The sequence below is a fragment of the Choloepus didactylus genome, chromosome X, assembly GCF_015220235.1.
Source record: "Choloepus didactylus isolate mChoDid1 chromosome X, mChoDid1.pri, whole genome shotgun sequence".
Lineage (NCBI taxonomy): Eukaryota > Metazoa > Chordata > Mammalia > Pilosa > Megalonychidae > Choloepus > Choloepus didactylus.
Window position 1 is genome coordinate 63,707,638 of NC_051334.1, and position 20,247 is coordinate 63,727,884.

The window sequence follows — 20,247 nt, forward strand, 5'->3', positions numbered from 1 at the left end:
TTAGAGAAATAGACCTGCTAGTGAGACATCATTAGCACTTCAATGGTCTCTCTCTGCCTGTGCTATCTCCACCCTTGTCTGGATCAGAGCACTGGGAACTGAAAATGGCTGAGTCTTTCTCCACTGAGCTGAAACAAGGACAGAAATCCCCTTCAGGGCAACTCTGTGGCCACCCTCTGGCTCTCCAAGGTCAGTCATCACCCAAAGCCTCTGTCAGCTTGTTAGGGATTTGTAGCTCTTAGTGAGCAGTTCACACTCACTAATTAAAAACCCAGTTGGAGCACAGCTGAGATATATTTGCTTGCTGAGAGAGAGCTTCTCTCTAGCACCATGAGGCTTTGCAGCTTGGGCTGTGGGGGGAGGGGAATCCCTGCTTGGATCTGCAGTTTTTACCTACAGATTTGAAGCTGTGATCATGGGCATTCCTCCGAATTCAGGTTGGTGTATGATGAGTGGATGTTTGTCCCCCACCAGTTATTCCAGATTATTTACCAGTTCCTGTTCTTTTGTTAGTTGTTCCAGGGGCACTAACTAGCTTCCACTACTCTCTATGATGCCATCTTAGATACTCTCTCTCCCTCATTTGTGAAGGACAGTATTGCTGGATATAGAATTGTTGGTTTTCAGTTTTTCTCATTCAGTTTCTTATGTGTATCATGCCACTGCCTTCTTATCACCATGGTTTCTGCTGAGCAATCCAGTTAGTCTTATTAAGTTTCCCTTTTATGTGATGGATTGCTTTTCTCTTGCTTCTTTCATAATTCTCTCTTTGTCTTTAACATCATTTGATAATCTGATTATTAAGTGTCTTGGAGTATGTCTATTTGGATCTATTCTGTTTGTGGTATGTTGTGCTTCTTGGATCTGTAATTTTATGTCTTTCATAAGGGTGGGAAATGTTCAGTGATTATTTTCTCCTTTATTCTTTCTGACTCTTTCCCCTTCTCTTCTCCTTCTGGAATGCCCATAACATGTATACTCATGTACTTCATGTTGTCATACATTTCACTGAGACCCTGCTCATATTTTCAATTCTTTTTCCTATCTGTTCTTTTCTGTGTAGGATTTCAAATGCTCTGACTTTTAGTTCACTAATCATTTCCACTGACTCTTCAAATCTGATGATGTATATATCCATTGAGATTTCCATCTATTCTATTGTGATTTTCATTCCAAGAAGTTCTGCCATTTTTTTCATGCTTTCAATTTATTTTATGTGAACACTCTGTATTTTCTTTTCATGCTTCATCTCTTTTGCCACATTTTCCTTCAACTTATAGATTTTATTTAAAATATTTATTTGGTGGGGTGGGGCAAGATGGCAGAGTGGTGAGGTGTAGGTTTTAGTTACTCCTCCAGGGCAGTAGTAGAAAGCCAGGAACTGTGTGGATCAGACACTGGAAAGCAATCTGACTTTGGGCATACTTCATACAACACTCATGAATACATGGAACAGCTGAGATCAGCATAATCTGTAAGTTCTTCTGGCCAGGGGACCTGCACCCCTCCCTGCCAGGCTCAGTCCCATGTGAGGAGGGGCCATCAGTGATGGGAAAAAGGAAGGAGAACTGCAGTTGTGGCACTTATTGAAACCTCAGTCTGCTGATCAAAACTCCAAATATAGATAGACTGAGATCAGATAACAGAGAATCCAGGAGCAGTCAACCCAGTGGAGAGGAGATGATAGGGTTAGCAAAACAGCAACAAAAAAACCCAAAAATTAAAACAGAGATTTTTTTGGAGTTCTAGTGAACATAGAACAGAGAACAGCAGGGCTCAAATTGAGTCAGGCTCATATGCAATCCAGAAGGTGAGTTTCCTTGTTGGAAGAGATGAAGAGCTGGCTTCTCTGGTTTCTTGATTGTTCCTTAATTGCCCTAATCCCATTGTCTCTTAGCATTTAAATAGCCCATTAGATCTGGAAGAGGGTCCTTTCTTTTTTTTTTTTATCTTTTTCTCTTTTCTCTCTTTTTTTATCTTTACTATAGGAAGCCCATTACAGAAAGCCTCAAAGATTTGCAATTTGGGCCCAGACAAGAGCAGAGCCAAGAGAGCTCTGAGACACAAGGAAATAAGTCTAGTGGCTGAGAAAATTTGCTAAACACCACAACTTCCCAAGAAAAGGGGGCATCCCCTTACAACCATCTTCCCAGTGGGCTGGAAACACTCCTGCCCAGCACCAGCACCACAGCCTAGAGCTTCCCAATGTAATGGGAAGTATTTCCAACAACACACACACACAGCACAGTACTGGGCATGGACTATAGCCTTTCCCACACCCTCAGCTAATTATCCCATAGCTGGGAAGGTAGAGCTCTGTGAAAAGGGGGACATTAACATGCCCCATTCAGACATCATTTCAGCAGACTGGGAATGCCCATACACACCCCTGCAGCCCAGAACCTCCCTTGGGGGACAGAGTTCACCTGTGACATAGCACAGTTGTCCCTCAGCAGATGACCTGGGAGTGCAAGGCATGGAAGAGAGACCCACTTGCAAGTCTCAGGGGCCATACACCAATACCAAGGACTTCTGGGTCAGTGGCAGAGACAAACTGTGGCAAGACTGAACTGAAGGATCAGACTATTGCAACAGCTTTAAATCTCCAGGAACACCTGGGAGATTTGATTATCAAAGCTGTCCCTTCCCTAACCACTTAGACACATGCCCCGTATGCAGGGCTGGCAGCAACACTACAAATGCAAGCTTGGTGCACCAATTGAACCCCATGACACACACACCCACAAACTAAAAAGACAAAGTGGGGGATAACTGGCTGGAGGGGAACAGGTGGCTCATGCATACCACCTGCTGGTTAGTTAGAAAAAGTGTACTCCACGAATCTGTAGATCTGACAAATCAGAGATAAGGATTTGAATCAGTCTACATATCCTAACAAAAATCTATCAAGTTAAGCAAGTGCCAAGAAGCCAAAAATAACAGAAAATTTTAAAGCATATGAAAAAAACAGACAATATGGATAACTGAATCCAAAACACCCAAATCAAAAGATCAGAGAGACAATGTATTTGGAGCAATTAATCAAGGAACTAAAGATGAACAATGAAAGCATGGCACAGGATATAAAGGACATGAAGAAGAGCCTAGAAGAGCATAAAGAAGAAATTGGAAGAGTAAATAAAAAAATAGATGATCTTATGGAAATAAAAGAAACTATTGATCAAATTAGAAAGATTCTGTATATTCAGAGTACAAGACTAGAGAAAGCTGAACAGCAAATACTTGACCTGGAAGATGATAGAACAGAAAAGGAAAGAACAAAAGAAAGAATGGGGGAAAAATTGAAAAAATCAAAATGGACATCAGGGATAGGACAGATTATATAGAACAGCCAAATATAAGACTCATTGGTGTCCCAGAAGGGGAAGAGAAGGCTAAAGGTCTAGGAAGAGTATTCAAAGAAATTGTTGGGGAAAACTTCCCAAATCTTCTAAACAACATAAATACACAAATAATAAATGCTGAGAGAACTCAAAATACAATAAATCCAAATAAACCAACTCTGAGACATATTCTGATCACACTGTCAAATACAGAAGAGAAGGAGCAAGTTCTGAAAGCAGCAAGAGAAAAGCAATTCACCACATACGAAGGAAACAGCATAAGACTAAGTAGTGACTACACAGCAGCCACCATGGAGGTGAGAAGGCAGTGGCATGACATATTTAAAATTCTGAGAGAGAAAAATTTCCAACCAAGAATTCTTTATCCAGCAAAGCTCTCCCTCAAATTTGATGGAGAGCTTAAAATCATCACAGACAAACAAATTGTGAGAGAATTTGCTAGCAAGAGACCTGCCCTACTTGAGATACTAAAGAGCCCTACTGACAGAGAAACAAAGACAGGAGAGAGAGAGATGGAGAAAGGTTCAGTACTAAAGAGATTCAGTATGGGTGCATTAAAGGACATTAAGAGAGAGAGGGAAAAATATATCTGAAAAACATAAACCAAAGGATAAGATGTCTGATTCAAGAAATGTGTTCACAGTAATAACATTGAATGTAAATGGATTAAACTCCCCAATCAAAAGATATAGATTGGCAGAATGGATCTGAAAAAAATGAACCATCAACATGTTGCATACAAGAGACTCATCTTAGACACAGCAACACAAAGAAAGTGAAAGTGAAAGGATGGAAAAAATAGTTCATGAAAGCTACAGCCAAAAGAAATCAGGAATAGCAATACTGATCTCAGAAAAAATAGACTTTGAATGCAAGGATTTCATGGGAGTCAAAGAAGGCCACTACATACTAATAACAGGAACAATACAACAAGAAGAAATAACAATCATAAATGCTTATTCACCCAATCAAGGGGCCACAAAATACATGAGACAAACACTGACAAAACTAAAGGAAGCAATGGATGTTTCCACAATAATTGTGGGAGACTTCAACACATCACTCTCTCCTATAGATAGATCAACCAGACAGAAGACCAATAAGGAAATTGAAAACCTAAACAATCTGATAAACAAATTGGTTTTAAAAGACTTATATAGAACATGCCTCCCAAATCACCAGGATACACATTCTTCTCTAGTGCTCACGGAACTTTCTCCAGAATAGATCATATGCTGGGACAGAAAACAAGCCTCAATTAATTTAAAAAATTGAAATCATTCAAAGCACATTCTCTGACCACAATGGAATAAAATTAGAAGTCAATAACCATCAGAGACTTAGAAAATTCACAAATACCTGCAGGTTAAACAACACACTTCTAAACAATCAGTGGGTTAAAGAAGAACTAGCAAGAGAAATTGTTAAATATATAGAGATGAATGAAAAATGAGAACACAACATACCAAAACATATGGGATGCAGCAGAAGCAGTACTGAGGGGGAAATTTATGGCACTAAATGCATACATTAAAAAGGAAGAAAAAGCCAAAATCAAAGAACTAATGGATCAACTGAAGAAGCTATAAAATGAACAGCAAACCAATTCAAACCAAGTAGAAGAAAAGAAATAACAAGGATTAAAGCAGAAATAAATGACATAGAGAACAAAAAAACAATAGAGAGAATAAATAACACCAAAAGTTGGTTCTTTGAGAAGATCAACAAGATTGACAAGCCCCTAGCTAGACTGAGAAAACCAAAAAGTGAGAAGACGCATATAAACAAAATAATGAGTTATAAAGGTGACATTACCATGGATCCTGAAGAAATTAAAAAAAATATGAGTATATTATGAACAACTGTATGCCAACAAACTGGATAATGTAGCAGAAATGGACAATTTCCTGGAAACCTATGAACAACCTAGACAGACCAGAGAAGAAATAGAAGACTTCAACAAACCAATCACAAGCATAATATCCAACTGGTCATCAAAAAGCTTACCACAAATAAATGCCCATGGACAGATTGCTTCAAAGGGGAACTCTACCAAACTTTCCAAAAAGAACTGATACCAATCTTACTTAAACACTTTCAAAACATTGAAGAAAATGGAACACTCCGTAACTCATTTTATGAAGCTAACATCAATCTAATACCAAAACCAGGCAAAGATGCTACAAAAAAAGGAAAACTACAGGCATATCTTCCTAATGAATATAGATGCAAAAATTCACAACAAAATACTTGCAAATCAAATACAAACACACATTAAAAAAGTCACACACCATGACCAAGTGGGGTTCATTCCAGGCATGCAAAGATGGTTCAACATAAGAAAATCAATCAATGTATTACAACACAGTAACAAACCAAAAGAGAAAAATCAAATGATCATTTCAATAGACGCTGAAAAAGCATTTGACAAAATCCAACTTCCTTTTTTGATAAAAACACTTCAAAAGTTAGGAATTGAAGGAAACTTCCTCAATATGATAAAGAGCATATATGAAAAACCCACAGCCAGCATAGTACTCAATGGTGAGAGACTGAAAGCCTTCCCTCTAAGATCAGGAACAAGACAAGGATGCCCTCCATCACCACTGTTATTCAACATTGTGCTGGTAGTGCCAGCCAGGGCAATCTGGCAAGACAAAGATATAAAAGGCATCCAAATTGGAAGAGAAGTAAAACTGTCATTGTTTGCAAATGATGTGATCTTATATCTGGAAAACCCTGAGAAATTGATGATAAAGCTACTAGAGCTAATAAATTTAGCAAAATAGCAAGATACAAGATTAATGCACATAAGTCAGTAATGTTTCTATATGCTAGAAATGAACAAATTGAAGAGACACTCAAGAAAAAGATACCGTTTTTGATAGCAACTAAAAAAACCAAGTACCTAGGAATAAACTTAACCAAAGATGTAAAAGACCTATACAAAAAAACAAAATAACTCTACTAAAAGAAACAGAAGTGGGCCTTAAAAGATGGAAAAATATTCCATGTTCATGGATAGGAAGGCCAAATGTCATTAAGATGTCAATTCTACCCAAACTCATCTACAGATTCAGTGCAATCTCAATCAACATTCCAACAACCTAATTTGCAGACTTCCAAAAGCTAGTTATCAAATTTATTTGGAAAGGGAAGATGCCTCAAATTGCTAAAGATACCCTTGAAAAGAAAAAAGAAGTGGGAGGACTTACACTCCCTGACTTTGAAGCTTATTATAAAGCCACAGTTGTCAAAACAGCATGGTACTGGCACAAAAATAGACATATTGATTAACGGAATTGAACTGAGAATTCAGAGATAGACCGCCAGATCTATGGCTAACTGATCTTTGATAAGGTCCAAAAAAAACCATTGAACTGGGACATAACAGTATTTTCAACAAATGTGGCTGGGAAAGTTGGATATCAATATCCAAAAGAATGAAAGAGGACCCCTATCTCACACCCTACACAAAAATTAACTCAAAATGGATCAAAGATCTCAATATAAAAGACAGTACCATAAAACTCCTAGAAGATAATGTAGGGAAACATCTTCAAGACCTTGTATTAGGTGGCCACTTCCTAGACTTTACACCCAAAGCACAAGCAACAAAAGAAAAGATAGATAAATGGGAACTCCTCAAGCTTAGAAGTTTCTGTACCTCAAAGGAATTTGTCAAAAAGCTGAAGAGGCAGCCAACTCAATAGGAAAGATTTTTGGAAACCATGTGTCTAACAAAAGACTGATATCTTGCATATATAAAGAAATCCTACAACTCAATGACAATAGTACAGACAGCCCAATTTTAAAATGGGCAAAAGATATGAAAAGATAGTCCTCTGAAGAATAAATACAAATGGCCAAGAAACACATGAAAAAATGTTCCACTTCACTAGCTATTAGAGAGATGCAAATTAAGACCACAATCAGATACCGTCTCACACCAATAAGAATGGCTGCCATTAAACAAACAGGAAACTACAAATGCTGGAGAGGATGTGGATAAATTGGAACTCTTATTCATTGTTGGTTACTCTGGAAGTCAGTCTGGCACTTCCTTAGAAAACTAGATATAGAGTTACCCTTTGATCCAGTGATTGCACTTCTTGGTATCTACCTGGAGATCTCAAAGCAATGACATGAACAAATATCTGAACACCAATGTTCATAGCGGCATTATTCACAATTTCCAAGAGATGGAAACAACCCAAATGTCCTTCAACAGATGAGTGCATAAATAATGTGGTATATACACATGCTGAAATACTACGTGGCTGCAAGAAGATATGATGTCATGAAACGTGACAACATGGATGAACCTTGAAGACATAATGCTGAGCGAAATAAGCCAGGCACAAAAAAGAGAAATATTATATGCTATCACCAATGTGAACATTGAAAAACGTATAATAAGTGGTTTATAATGTAGAATGTAGGGGAGCTAGTGATAGAGAGCAATTAAGGAAGAGGGAATGATAACCCAATAAGTACAGATAAGCTATCACGGGTAAATTTAATGTTCTGGGAATGCCCAGGAATGACTATGGTCTGTTAATTTCTGGTGGGTGTTGTAGGAACAAGTTCACAGAAATGTTGCTATATTAGGTTATTTTCTTGGGGTAGAGTAGGAACATGTTGGAAGAAAAGTAGTTATTTTAGGTTAGTTGTCTGTTTCTTACTCCCTTGTTATGGTTTGTTTGAAATGTTTTTTATTGTATGTTTGTAAATTTTTTTGATATATTTGATTTAAACAAAAGACTTCATTTTAAAAAAACAATGAAAACATATGCAGGGCCCCCTTGAGGAGCTGATGCAGAATGCAGGGGTGTTGGGCTTCCCCACCTGGAAGGTTGCTGATGTGCTCACAGACATAGGGGACTGGTGGTTTGGTGGGATGAGCCCTCTACCACAGGACTTGCCCTTGGGAAGACTGTTGCTGCAAAGAAGAGGCTAGGCCTCCCTATAATTGTGCCAAAGTTTCTCCTCCAGAATACCTCTTTGTTGCTCAGATGTGGCCCTCTCTCTCTAGCTAAGCCAAATTGGCACGTGAAATCACTGCCCTCCCCCTACATGGGATCTGACACCTAGGGGAGTGAATCTCCTTGGCAATGTGGAATATGATTCCCAGGGGGGAAGCTAGACCCAGCATGGTGGAATGGAGAACATCTTCTTGACCAAAATGGGGATGTGAAAGGAAATGAAATAAGCTTCAATGGCAGCGAGATTCCAAAAGGAGCTGAGAGGTCACTCTGGTGGGCACTCTTATGCACAATATAGACAACCCTGCTTAGGTTGTAATGGATTGGAATAGCTAGCAGTAAATACCTGAAAGTATCAAACTACAATGCAAAACCCATGAATCTTGAAGACAATTGTATAAAACTGTAGCTTATGAGGGGTGACAATGTGGTTGGGAAAGCCATATAGACCACACTCTCCTTTGTCTAGTTTATGGATGGATGAGTAGAAAAATGGGGGAAGAAAATAAAAGGCACCCAGTGTTCTTTTTCACTTTAATTGTTCTTTTCCACTCTAATTTTTATTCTAATTATTTTTGTGTGTGTGGCAATGAAAATGTCAAAAATTAATTTTGGTGATGAATGCACAACTATATAGTGGTACTGTATACAATTAAATGTATGCTTTGTTTTGTATGACTTCATGGTATATGAATATATCTCAATAAAGTGAATTAAAAAAATGTTCCCAGGACTTAGACATGTCTGACACGAATTGTCAATAAATTGTGTTTTTGAACATTGAAAAAAAAGATTTGTTTGAACATCTTTAATTAGTTGTCTCAACTCCTGTGTCTCAATTGAGGTGTCTGGCTTTTCCTTTGTCTAGGCAGAATCTTTGTTGATCCTGGAATGAGTTGTGGTTTTTGCTGTTGTCTAGGCATCTGTTTTTCTTGATTAATTTACTGTGGATATCAGGTTTTCTCTTTTGCCTATGGTTTTCTTGTTGTTTGGCTTTGTTCTCTATCTGTTCTTTTTCTCTCTTGCTGGCCAGTTTTCAGTTTGGCTATGTCCCCAATCTACCCCAAACCCAGGCTCCCACAGCAGCCTTCCTATGTGTGGGTAAATAGTCTGCTGGCTCCCAGTGGTGCTGTGCTTTTTTTTTCCAATCAGCAAGACATGGGTTTCTTTTAGGGCATGGCTTTAATAGTTGAGTCATCCTTATTCACAAGCCAAAACAAGGGCATGTTCCCCTGCCAGTGATCTAGACTAGCTCCAGTGGGACTGAAATAGCTTCTGGTTAGTCTATGAAGAGCTCTTAAATTTCCTTGCATGTTCTTGTCTGCCCACCAGATGGTGGTGTTTGGTAACTTAATTGCCCTCAGAAGCAGTTTGCATTGGCTTCCAGGCTGCCTTTGACTTTGCAGGCTGAATTTGCAGGATTTCTGTTCCCTCAGATTGTTGGCTAAAATCTTGTCCCTTGTGGGGCTGTGTCCCCCATTTTATTCATGGCAGAGAACTTCCAGCTGTACCAGTTTTCAGCCATGACACAGGCAAAGATCTGGCCACCCACTGCTTTTCCCCCCAGCAGTGTGGGAAGGGCTTCCAGACCTAGCACTGGAAAATGTCTCTTTGAGACTCTTTTTCCCTCACTGATCTGGACCTTGAAATGTAATCCCTTGCTCCCTGGGTTTCCAAGGGGTAGGATCTGTGTCACTGCTGTCAGAGAATTTATATTATGTTTCCCCAGTGTGAGGGATCCCAGCTACCATGAGAGATTAAGTGAGGAGGAGGGGAGTGTACTGACCAATCTGGGATGGGATTTTCAGACCTGATATTTATCTCTGTCTTCAATTCAGCAATTGTAGGGACCTTCTCCAGTATATATCTTCCTCCAGAGTTCTGAGCAATTCAGAGTTGTCCTTTTTATTTTGTTGATTTTCTGGGGATAGATGTACAGTAGCTCTTCACATTGCTACACTGATGACATTACCTCATATTCTTTTACTGTGAAGGCATTTATTAAATCAGCCATCCTATCCTTTGGTTTATGTTTGTCAGATATATTTTTCCCTCTCTCTTTTAATGTCCTTTACTGTATCCATACTGAATCTCTTTAGTACTGAACCTTTCTCCATCTCTCCCTCTCTTTTCTTTGTTTCTCTGTTAGTAGGGCTCCTTTAGTATCTCAAGTAGGGCAGGTCTCTTGTTAGCAAATTCTCTCACAATTTGTTTGTCTGTGATGATTTTAAGCTCTCCATCAAATTTGAGGGAGAGCTTTGCTGGATAAAGAATTCTTGGTTGGAAATTTTTCTCTCTCAGAATTTTAAATATGTCATGCCACTGCCTTCTCACCTCCATGGTGGCTGCTGTGTAGTCACTACTTAGTCTTATGCTGTTTCCTTCGTATGTGGTGAATTGCTTTTCTCTTGCTGCTTTCAGAACATGCTCCTCTTCTGTATTTGACAGTGTGATCAGAAAATGTCTCAGAGTTGGTTTATTTGGATTTATTGTATTTTGAGTTCTCTGGGCATTTATGATTTGTGTATTTATGGTGTTTAGAAGATTTGGGAAGTTTCCCCAACAATTTCTTTGGATACTCTTCCTAGACCTTTATCCTTCTCTTCCCCTTCTGGAACACCAATGAGTCTTATATTTGGATGTTTTATATTATCTCTCATATCCCTGAGGTTCATTTTGATTTTTTCAATTTTTCCCCCATTCTTTCTTTTGTTCTTTCATTTTCTGTTCTGTCATCCTCCAGGTCACTGATTTACTGTACAGCTTCCTTTCACCTTGTACTCTGAGTATACAGAGTCTTTTTAATTTGGTCAGCAGTTTCTTTTATTTCCATAAGATCATCTATTTTTTTTATTTACTCTTGCAATTTCTTCTTTATGCTCTTCTAGGTTCTTCTTCATGTCCTTTATATCCTGTGCCATGCTTTCATTTTTCATCTTTAGTTCTTTGATTAATTGCTCCAAGTACTGTGTCTCCTGTGATCTTTCAATTTGGGTGTTTGGGTTTGGGTTATCCATATCATCTGGTTTTTTCATATGCTTTAAAATTTTCTGTTGTTTTTGGTCTCTTGGCATTTGCTTAACTTGATAGGGTTCTTTTAGGATATGCTGGCTGATTCAAACATTTATCTCCAATTTGTCAGATCTACAGGTTGGTGGAGTACACTTTAACTAATGAGCAGGTTGTGTCTGTGAGCCACCCATTCCCCTCAAGTCAATTCTCCCTAACTTTGTCTTTTTGGTGAGTGGGGGTGTGAGTCTTGTGGGGTCCTATTGGTGCACCAAGTTTGCATGTGTAGTTGGTGCTTCCTGCCCTGAATATGGGGTGTGTGTCTGAGTGGTTAGGGAGGGAGGGCAGCTTTAATAATCAAATGTCCCAGGTGTTCTTGGACATTTAAAGCTGTTGCAATAGTCTAATCATTCAGTTCAGTCTCCCCACAGTTTGTTTCTGCTGCTGACCCAGAAGTCCTTGGTGTTGGTGTATGGTCCCTGTGACTTGCAAGTGGGTCCCTCTTCCGAGTTGTGCCCTACTATATCTCCTGCTGAGGGAAGACTGTACTACATCACAGGTGAGCACCATCCCTCAAAGGAAGTTCTGGGCTGCAGGGCTGTGTAAGGGTGTTCCCAGTCTGCTGAAAGGATGGCTGAATGGTGCATGTTAATTTCCCCCTTTTCACACAGCTCTGCCTTCCAGGCTCTGGGACAATTAGCTGTGGGTGCATGAAAGGCTATTGTCCATTTCCTATGTTGTGGTGTGTGCCTGTGTTGTTGGAAACACTTCCCATAACACTGGGTTGTTTCAGAGCAGCTGGGGAGTTGTGGTGTTTAGCAAATTTTCTCATTCCTAGACTTATTTCTTTGTCTCTCAGAGCTATCTTAGCTCTGCTCTTGCCTGGACCCAAATTGCAAGTCTTTGAGTCTTTCTGTAATTGGCTTTTTAGAGTAATTGTTTTAGAAAAAGAGAAAAAAAATAAAAAAGGAAGGGCCCTCCTTGCAGATCTAATGGGCCATTGAAATGCTAAGAGACAAGGAGATTAGGGCCATTAAGGAACAATCAAGAAAGAAGAGAATCTGGATCTTTTGCTCTTCAGACCAGGGACCTTGCCCTCTAGATTTGCATATGAGACTGACTCTGCCTGAGCCCTGCCCTTCTCCATTTTATGTTAACCAGAACTCCAAAAAGTCTCTGTTTTTATTTTTATTATTTTTTTTTTTTTTGCTATTTTTGCTAGCCCTATCTCCTCCCCACTAGGTTGACTGCTCCTGGATTCTCTGGTGTCTGGTTTCATTCTATCTATGTTTGGAGTTTTGATCAGCAGCCTGAGTTTTCAATCAGAGCCACAACTGCAGTTGTTCCTCCTTATTCCCAGCACAGATGACCCCTCCTCCCATGGGACTGAGCTTGGCAGGGAGGGGTGAAGTTCCCCTGGCCACAAGAACTTACAGATTTCACTGATCTCAGCTGTTCCATGCATTCATGAGTGTTGTATGAAGGATGCCTAAAGTCAAATTGCTCTGTGGTGACCAGTCCACACAGTTCCTGGCTTTCTACCTACTTCCTTGGTGGAGTAACTAAAACCTACACCTCACCACTCCACCATCTTGCCCCACCTCCCACCTCATATTATTTTAATGTGACTTTTTTAATTTGCCCAGGAAGTGCAACACTTTAACTATTTTTGGAGCTCTAAGAAAAATGGTTTTTCCAGTAATGGTAGTTGTTCAACTGTGTTGTTGGAGAATATTGGAACATCTCAATTCCCCTTTATGGTGTATCAGTTGTCCATCTCATTCAATTTTTTATTAGAAATTGTGGGTTTACTGAATGCTTTCATCTGCTAAAAGTGGAAAAATTCAATACACCACAAATGGATTGGTTTTTACCAATGGAGATATATTAGCTGACAAATTTACATTCTGAGGCCATCAAAAAATCCCAATTAAGAATCAACACCATGATACCTTCTCTAAAGACTGGTTACCAGTGAGCCTAGTCACCTCCACCAGATAGCTAGGCACATGGTGATGTCTGCTTTCCCTTCTCTCCTGGGTTTCATGGTTTCCAGCATCTGGATAGAGGCATCCTCTCTCATTGTCTTTGGGAACATTACTGTGATTTTCTCTTAATTTCATCTCTTAGCTTCTGTCTCTCCTTCTGTCTTTTATACTCTTATAAAGAACTACAGTAAGAGGATTAAGACCCACATTGAATGATATGTATCACATATCAATTTAAATAACCTAATCGAAAGGTCCCACTGGAGTGAAGGAAGAAGATGGTGGCATAGAGAGGAGTGGAAGCTAGTTTGTCCCCCTGGAACAATTAATAAACAACCAGGAACAACTAGTAAATAATCTGGAATAACTGCAGGAAGACAAACGTGACTGGCCTTTCATCATACACCAACCAGAACTTGGAATGCCTGAGATTGCAGCACAAAATCTACAAGTAAAACTGTGGATCCAAGCCAGGATCCCCCTCCCCCATGGCCCAAACTGCAAAGCCTCACAGTGCTAGAGAGCAGCACTCTCTGAGCAAGTGAATATATATCAGCTGAGCTCCAGCTGGGGTTTTAATTAACAAATGTAGACTGCTAAATACAAGCTATGGATCTCCAACAAGCAGACAGAGGCTTTTGGTGACAACTGGCTTTGCAGAGCCTGAGGGTGGCTGTAGACTGGCCCTGAAGAGGGTTTTCTGTCCCTTTTTTGGCTCAGTGGAGAGAGCCACAATCATTTTCAGTTCCCAGTGCACTGATACAGACAAGGAAGGAGATAGCACAGGCAGAGAGATTATTCAAATATAAATGACCTCTCCCTAGGGGGTGTATTTTCCCTTAAAGGAAGAAGGTGGTGCCAAGCTCTGCTACCCACAGTCCATTCAGAACCAGACCCCAGAGCCTGGGGGAAAATAGCAATGGGTCACACCTCCTTACACTAGTCTGGAGCTACAGGCTGACAGCCACCACCTGCTGAGCAGAAAAGCATAGTGACTTGAGGCCTCACAGGGTGTACCAATTTTCTAAGACACACCATCAGAGAGATGTGATACTATTACTGCCTTCTGAGACCTGAGCCTGTTCTGGTCTCGGAAAACCTATTGGGGTAACCAAGGACATCAGGTGCCTAGGCAACAGAAAACTACAACCTACACTAAGAACAAGATAGTTATGGCCCAGTCAAAGGAACAAACTTACACTTCAACTGAGATACAGGAATTTAAACAAGTAATGCTAAATCAATTCAAAAAGTTTAGAGAAGTTATGGCAAAAGAGATGAAGTGTAAAATGAAAACACTGGGTGTACATAAGTTAGAAATAGAAAGCTTGAAAAACCAACTGGCAGAATCTATGGACATGAAAGGCACAACACAAGAGATGAAAGACACAATGGAAACATACAACAGCAGATCTCAAAAGACAGAAGAAAACACTCAGGAACTGGAGAACAAGGCACCTGAAAGCCTACAGACAAAAGAACATGTAGTGAAAAGAATGGAAAAATATGAGCAACATCTATGGGAACTTAAGGACAAAATGAAAAGCAAGAATGTACATGTCATTGGTGTCCCAGAAGGAGAAGAGAAGGGAAAAGGGGCAGAAGCAATAATAGAGGAAATAATCAACAAAAATTCCCCATCTCTTATGAAAGAAAAGTTATGGATCCAAGAAGCACAGCATACTCCAAAGAAAATAGTTCTGAATAGGCCTATGCCAGGACACTTAATAATCTGATTATCAAACTTCAAAGATAAAGAGAGAATCCTGAAAGCAGGAAGAGGAAAGTAATCCATCATCTACAAAGGAAGATTGATAAGCCTGCATGCAGATTTCTCAATAGAAACCAGGGAGGCAAGAAGGAAGTGGTGTGATATATTTAAGATACTAATAGAGGAAAACCACCAACAAAAATCCTATATCAAGCAAAACTACCCTTCAAAGATGAGGGAGGGGGGAGAACCTAAGATGGAAGCTAGGTGAAACAGGGCAAAAAACACCTCCAAGAAAAATACTAGATAAAAACCAGAAAGTGTCCCAGAACACCACTTCCAGAGTAGCACCAGCCAGATAAGGTCTGATAAGTCTACAGGGACTGTGCATTTGGTGAAACCAGGAGTCTGCATTCTGAAATGAGTGAGTGAGTCAGCTGAAAGTCCCTCAGCAATACTGTGGTGTGGGGAAATGGTGAGTTGGCATTTGGAGATGGACTAGTTCTTTAAAAAAAAAAGCCTGGGAGCAGCTGCAGATATGATGGGAGTGGGCTGGGCTAATGCCTCAGTGACTGGCATGGAGGATACCCCTTCCCACACCCACTGCTGATTGTCTTGGGCCCAGGAGAGCAAAGGGGAGCCAAAAGGAGAAAAAAATGCATGACTTGCAGCCATCTCCCTGGCAGGCAGTGACACCCATGCCCGGGGCCAAACCCACAGCACAGAGCCATGACAAGAAACCAGTGTGACAGGGAGTCTTTCCCACAGCACTGTGCACACACCACAATATCCACTGTGAACAGTGGCCTTTAATACACCCATGGCTGATTGTCCCGGAGCTGGGAGGGAGGAGCTGTGTGGAAAGGGGGAAGTTAACACATCCCATTCAACCATCTTTGAAGCAGACTGGGAATGCCCCTGCATGGCCTGGCATCCCAGGGCTTCCCTGGAGGCTGGCACACAATTGTGATGTGGCACGGCCCTCCCTCCCTCAGCAGAGGTCCTGGAAGAGCACAGCAGGGAAGGGGGAACCACTCAGAAATCCCAGGGAACCTATGCCAATACCAAGGACTTTTGGGTCAGTGGCACAGAACAGCCTTAAATCTCTGGCAACACCTGGGAGGTTTGATTATTAAAGCTGCTCTTCCTCCCTAACTGCTCAGACGCATGCCCCTCATTCAGGGCAGACAGCACCAACAACACACCCAAATTAAGTGCACCAATTGGACCCCACAAGAGTCAAATCCCCACACACCACAAAGACAAAGTTGGGGAGAACTGACTTTAGGGGAATAGATGACTCACGGATGCCATCTGCTGGTTAGTTAGAGAAAGTGTACACCACCAAGCTGCAATTCAGACAAATTAAAGATCAAGTAAAGCAAATGCCAAGAGGCCAAAAACAACAGAAAATCTTAAAGCATATGATAAAACCGAGATGATATTGTTCTAGTTTGCTAATGCTGCAGAATGTAAAACACCAGAGATGGATTGGCTTTTATAAAAAGGGGGTTTATTTGGCTACACAGTTACAGTCTTAAGGCCATAAAGTGTCCAAGGTAACACATCAGTAATCTGGTACCTTCACTGGAGGATGGCTAATGGTGTCCGGAAAACCTCTGTTAGCTGGGAAGGCACGTGGCTGGCATCTGCTCCAAAGTTCTGGTTTCAAAATGGCTTTCTCCCAGGACATTCCTCTCTAGCAAGCTTGCTCCTCTGGCTAAATGTCACTCACAGCTGCACTGAGTTCCTTCTCTTTGAGTCAGCTCATTTATATGGCTCCACTGATCAAGGCCCACCCTGACTGGGTGGGGCCATGCCTCCATGGAACTATCTCATCAGAGTTATCACCCACAGCTGCGTGGGGCACATTCCAAGCAAATCTAATCAGCACCAAAATGTCTGCTCTACAAGACTACATCAAAGATAATGGCGTTTGGGGGACACAATATATTCAAACTGGCACATTCCACCCCCTGGACCCCAAAATGACATTATCTTTACAAGTACGAAATACATTCATTCCATCACAATATCACAAAAACTTAAATCATTTCAGTAACAAAAGTTAAGTACAAGATCCTATCAAAATCAATTACAGGTGTGGTGGGTCCTAAGGCATAATTCTCCTTTAGCTTTGGGTCTGTGGACTTAGAACAAGTTATATGCTTCCAATATACAAAGGAGGGACATTCATAGGATAAACATTCCCATTGCCATAAGGAGAAAGAGTAAGGAAAACAGGGTTAACAGGGCCAAAACAGTTCCTAAAACCTGCAGGACAAACTCCATTAGATTTCAAAGTCTGAGAGTCATTTACAGAACAATGTTGCATCCTTGGGGCTTGAGAGAGTGGGAGTCCAACACTTCCTAAGGGCCTTTGTGGAAGCCCTTTCCTCTCCAAACACTTGGGTGAGTGTTCCAACATATCCACACATTGGGGAGACCACCTACTCAGCCCCATCCTCCTCAAACATCGGGGCAGCTCCCAGATTCCCTTCCATCTCCAGGGCACATGCTCAACCCCTTCAGAACAGTGTGGTGGCAGCCAGGGTCTCCCCAATTCCCTGGAAATGTGCTCCACAATCTTTAGGACCTGAGGTGGCAAAGCATTCCCTGAGCAATGAGGCAGAAGGCCCACCCTCGACCTCCAGGGCAAACTCACCCTTTCCATGCATGTGGGCTGCTCTGCTGTCCCAGCCCAAGACCTCTTGACTCCAGACCTCAACCTCCATGGCTCTGTCTTTGAAGAAATTTTTCCTTCAATTTTTTCCTTGTCTGTCTCCTCCGGTCCAGACCAGCAATGGCTCTCTCTATAAAGAACTCACAAAAATTCTGTTGGCTTTGCATGAAGCACACGGGTCAAAGACATCAGACAATAGGACTTTCCACAAATCCTTTCTGGATAACTCCATCTCCAGTCTTGGCTTGTACTGAAATGGTGGCTGGGTTCCAAATTTACTTAAATCCTCATGTTTGGCTATAGCTTCTGGGGATCCACCCCCTGGTGTTACGGTGCCCGCAAGTTAAAGTACGAGACAGCCAAACAGAATTTAAAGAGCCTTTATTAGCCAGCCAGCGACTGCTCACCATCACTCCATGCAGGGAGTTCGGTAAGCAGCCCCGGCCTGTGTGTGCTGGTGCCTTATATAGACAGAAACCACATCCTGGAAACGCAAGCAAGCTATTTTAACAGAAGCAGACTTGGCAGTTAGCTATTGGTTACAAAAGACAATTTAGCAAGGTTGGCATTTAGAAATCTTACAAAAAGTTTCACTTGGTTACAAAAAGTTTTACTTGGAAACGGTGTAATTGTTGATTGTTATAATGGTTATGCTTGGCTAATGCGTACAACCGCAAGTTTCACTCCCTAAAACGGTACAGTTTCACTTCCTTCTTCTCAGGGCTTAATGCTTACACAACATTTTTTACTTTGCAGTCATTGCCGGTTGAGGGGGAGGGGTCCCTCCTGTTACAGATTAAGGGGAGGGGGCCCACTTCACCTGGAAGCCTGGAATTTTCCAAACCATCAGTTTCTGGTTTCTTTGAAGCCAAGAGTTCAGTTCTAAATTTATCTCTCTCTGCTCGCATTTTACTATAAGCTGCAAGAAGAAGCCAGGTTACCTCCTCCATATGTAGTCTGGAGATCTCCTCAGCTAAGTATTCCAGGTTGTCACTTTCAAATTCTTCCTTCCATCTGACATAAGGACTCAATTTTGCCAAATTCTCTGCCACTTTAAAACAAGGATCGCCTTTCTTCCAGTTTGCAACAACACATTCATCATTTCTGCTCAAGTCCTCATAAACAGTCTCTTTAAAGCAGTTTTGGCCTTTTCTATCAAGCTCCTCACAAGTCTTCCAGAATCTTCCCCTTATCCATTTGAAAAGCCATTCCAACATGTTTGGTACTTGCAGACTCAGCAGCAACAGCACCCCACTTCTCTGGTACCAAAATCTGTTCCAGTTTGCTAATGCTGCAGATTGCAAAACACCAGAGAAGAATGGCTTTTATAAAAAGGGAGTTTATTTAGCTACACAGTTACAGTCTTAAGGCCATAAAGTGTCCAAGATAACATATCAGTAATCGGGTACCTTCACTGGAGAATGGCCAATGGCATCCGGAAAACCTCTGTTAGCTGGGAAGGCACGTGGCTGGTGTCTGCTCCAAAGTTCTGGTTTCAAAATGGCTTTCTCCCAGGACGTTCCTCTCTAGCAAGCTTGCTCCTCTGGCTAAACATCACTCACAGCTGCACTGAGTTCCTTCTCTTTGAGTCAGCTCATTTATATGGCTCCACTGATCAAGGCCCACCCTGACTGGGTGGAGCCATGCCTCCATGGGAATATCTCATCAGAGTTATCACCCACAGCTGGGTGGGACACATTCCAAGCAAATCTAATCAGCACCAAAATGTCTGCTCTACAAGACTACATCAAAGATAATGGTGTTTGGGGGACACAATATATTCAAACTGGCCCAGATATGGAGAACCCAAACCCAAACACCCAAATCAAAAGATCAGAGGACACACAGCACTTGATGTAATTAATCAAAGAACTACAGACAGGCAACAAGAACATGGCATAGGATATAAAGGACATGAAGAAGAGCATGGCATAGGATATAAAAGACATAAAGAAGACCCTAGAAGAGCACAAAGAAGGTACTGAAAGAGTAAATAAAAAATAGATCTTATGGAAATTAAGGAAACTGTAGGCCAAATTAAAAAGACTCTGCCTTGTATTGTAATCATAATACAAGAATAAAAGAAGTTGAACAACTCAGCCTACTTGAGGACCACAGAACAGAAAATGAAAGAACAAAAGAAAGAATGGGAAATAATCAAAAAAATCAAAATGATCTCAGGGATATGATAGATAAAATAAAACATCCAAATTTAAGACTCATTGGTTTCCCAGAAGGGGAAGAGAAGGGTAAAGGTCTAGAAAGAGTATTCAAAGAAATTTTTGGGGAAAATTTCCCAAACCTTCTAAACACCATAAATACACAAATCATAAATGCCCAGCAAAGTCCAAATAGAATAAATCCAAATAAACCCACTCCAGGACATATTCTGATCAGACAGTCAAATACTGAAGAGAAGGAGCAAGTTCTGAAAGCAGCAAGAGAAAAGCAATTCACCACATACAAAGGAAATAACATAAGACTAAGTAGTGACTACTCAGTGGCC

The 20,247-nt window shown here is 40.9% G+C and overlaps 1 pseudogene; it reads left to right on the forward strand.

Annotated features, from left to right (window-relative positions):
- LOC119522179 overlaps positions 1-20,247 on the forward strand; it is a 147,750-nt pseudogene that overhangs the window by 16,735 nt on the left and 110,768 nt on the right.